This window comes from Orycteropus afer, unplaced genomic scaffold (assembly GCF_000298275.1).
Source record: "Orycteropus afer afer isolate SDZICR_OR568_19922 unplaced genomic scaffold, OryAfe1.0 scaffold00029, whole genome shotgun sequence".
Taxonomy (NCBI): domain Eukaryota; kingdom Metazoa; phylum Chordata; class Mammalia; order Tubulidentata; family Orycteropodidae; genus Orycteropus; species Orycteropus afer.
In genome coordinates, this window is record NW_006921616.1 from 17,451,239 (window position 1) to 17,454,440 (window position 3,202).

Genomic DNA, 3,202 nt, shown 5'->3' on the forward strand with positions numbered 1-3,202 from the left:
CACAAGTTATACTGCTATAAAATTCTATATTAAAATTATTCAGAACAACAACAACAAAAAATTAGAATGGAGGAGGTAATTCAAACAAATACAAAAATATTTTCACCCAGACATCAAGCTTAATTGGTACAACATAGTATACAAAAAACTTTGTTCTACATCCTACTTTGGTGAGTAGTTACTGGGATCTTAAAAGCTTGCAAGCTGTCATCTAAGATGCAAGTATTGGTCTCTCCTCTTCTGGAGCAAAGAAGAGTAAAGAAAATCAAAGACACATGGAAACAATTAGCCCACAGGACTAGTAGACCATGGGAACCTCAGCCTACAAAACCCTGAGATGAGATGAGATGAACTAGATGATGCCTCACTACCATTGGCAATGACTGAGAAAGGGATCAAAATTGGAGATCCTGCATACAGACGGAGAAAAATATGGAACAAAACTCAAAATCATACACACACACAAAGACTAGGCCTATAGATCTGATGGAGATTGGTGAAGCCCCAGAGACTATGGCTCTGAGTCATCCTTCTGGCCCAGAATTGAACTTACTCTTGACTTAACTTTCAGCCAAATAATAGCCAGGACTAGGAGTTCTGGTGGCATAAAGCCTAACGCATTTGACTGCTAACCAGAGGCTGGCTGTTCAAACCCACCAGCCACTCCTTGGAAGGAAGACTGGGCAATCTACTTCCATAGAGACATTGCCTTGGATACCTAAGGAGGGATTGTTATGAGTCAGAATTGACTCCATGGCAGTGAATGTGTGTGTAGTACGAGGAGGTGAACAATTACACCAGGGAGGTGCATTCCTTGGAACAATCGATCATGTAAGATCAGAAGGCAGCATTTGCATAGGGAGAAAGGCAGGGAGGCAGGAATGCAAAGGAAAGAAGGTCACAGGGAAAAGGTAATCATAGGGAAGAAGTATGAAGAGAGCTATGACATTGTGGGGGTTGCAATCACTGTCACAAAAAGAAATCTGTATATGCTGTTGAATGGAAAATGAATTTGCTTCATAAGTTTTCACCCAAATCACAACAAAAAGTAATTTTTTTCCCTCCCAAATCACTACCTCCATTTATTTTTACTATAATTATGTGGAAACTTTAATGAAGGTTGGGATTTTTGAATTCTCCAAGTCACTTTACATTTCTAGTATGACAGAAATAGTAGCAAAAACTCTTAGTATTCTCCATCTGTCCATTTTCCACTTTTTCTTCAATAACAGAATCCATGGGGATTTATAAGGAGCCCTGGTGGTGCAGTGATTAAGTGCTCTGCTGTTAACTGAAAGGTTGATGGTTCAAAATCACCAGCTGCTCTAGAGGAGAAAGATGTAACAGTTTGCTTTCATGAAGATTATAGCCTTGAAGGATGGGAAAATGGTGTCTTACCTGCAGCCCACATGCTAGTTCCCTCTAGTATCTTAATGCCTGGAAAACTAGGTGCAGCAGTTTGAAGCCAGGATCCTGGTGCTCTGAACAGCTCATTAAGTCAGAGAAGCCCAAATTTAGGGGAGTAGGAGAAGAAAGGAGGCAGAGGCATGATAAGCAGCTGGAAAGAATAAAAATTAACAAACCTGCCCTGCAGATCACCAACTGGCCAGCGAGATGGTGCATTGGAGGGCTCCTTGGGGCAGTGGAGAGAATGAATGAGAGGACCTGCAGCCACTCCAAGGATCTACCTTCAGCACCTACTTTTATCTCTAATCTTGTGATCACTGCTAAGTGGGAGGGCAGCATTTCTGAGAAGTGGAGCAGAGCCCTTCTGGTTTGGGGAGCCACTGAATTGGGAGCAGAGAGGGAAGCACACTGCAGGTGGGTGAGCCCTGGGATGAGCTCATGGCATGGGTCAGGGCAGCTATTCCAGGACAGCTCTTTGCCACAGAGAGGCCTGAAGTATGGGGGTTTTGTGGCTGATGGAACCTGGCAGAAAGTGGTGGCCCCCAACCATTGGGGTCTTTGCCAAATGAGCTGCAGGCCTGTGAGTGACAGTATGACATCATCATCAGTGGCCTCCTCAAAGCCCTGGAAATTGCTACTGGTGCCTTGGAGCTTTTCTTCCCCCTTTCCCCACCTTTACCCTGCCTCACCCAATAGAAAAACTGTATTAAGCCAACACAAAACCCATCAGCTCAAATCCCAAACCCCCTTCATGATGAACAGAGGCCTGCACCCACTTCCGCACAGTGATTCCACCATCACAAAGAAAACTGCAGAGTAACCCAGCACACCTGAATTGACACCTAAATAAATAAATAAATAAATAAATACACCAGCTCCACCTTTGCAAAAATATTAAATCATAAAATCAAAACAAAACAAATCAGTACATAACTAACAGTTAAAGACAGCTTCAATATGTTTAGGAAACAACAGGCAACTTCAAATCAAATAAACAACAACAATAACAACAACAAAAACAGGATAAGACAATAGAAATAAAATCCCAAACAAATGTCTCATTAAACATGGAGGAAGAGGAGGCAATAGAATTATTCAAGAAGGAATTTAGAAGATATTTTTATAAAACTCTACAAGAGTTTAAGGAAACCCCAAACAGAACCAAGGAGAATACAGACAGTACCCTGAAAGAACTCAGGAAAACTATTCTAGAACAAAATAACAAGATTAATACACAGCCAGAACTCACACAAAAACAGCAGTTAGAAATCCAGAAGATGAATACCAAAATTACAGAATTATACAACACAATGCAAGCAAAAAAGACTAGGCTAGAACTGGAAGAACAATACATGTCCCAACTAGAAGGTAAATCCCTTGACACCAGCCTGTATGAAGAAAAATCAGAACAAAGATTTAAGAGAAATGAAGAGAACCTAAGGATTATATGGGATGACATGAAAAGAAACAACATATACCTTCTTGGAATTCCAGAACAAGAAGAGGGGGAAAAAAAACTGAGAAACTTGTGGAAGACTTACTAACAGAAAACTTTCCCCATATCATGAAGGAAGAAAATATATTTGTCCAAGAAGCTCAAAGAACCCCATACAGGATAGATCCCAGGAGAAAAACACTGAGGCATATCATAATCAAATTCTCCAAAACCAAAGACAAAGAAAGAATCTAGTGAGCAGCCTTGGGGGGGGGGTATATATATATATAAGCTCTGGTAGCATAGTGCCTAAGGCACTTGACTGCTAACCAGGAGGCTGGCGGTTCAAACCCACCAGCC

At 41.3% G+C, this 3,202-nt stretch overlaps 1 protein-coding gene across 1 annotated transcript in view; it reads right to left on the bottom strand.

Moving 5' to 3' along the window:
• Positions 1 to 3,202, bottom strand: part of DCC (DCC netrin 1 receptor) — a 1,113,394-nt gene that overhangs the window by 196,118 nt on the left and 914,074 nt on the right. The window lies entirely within an intron of this gene.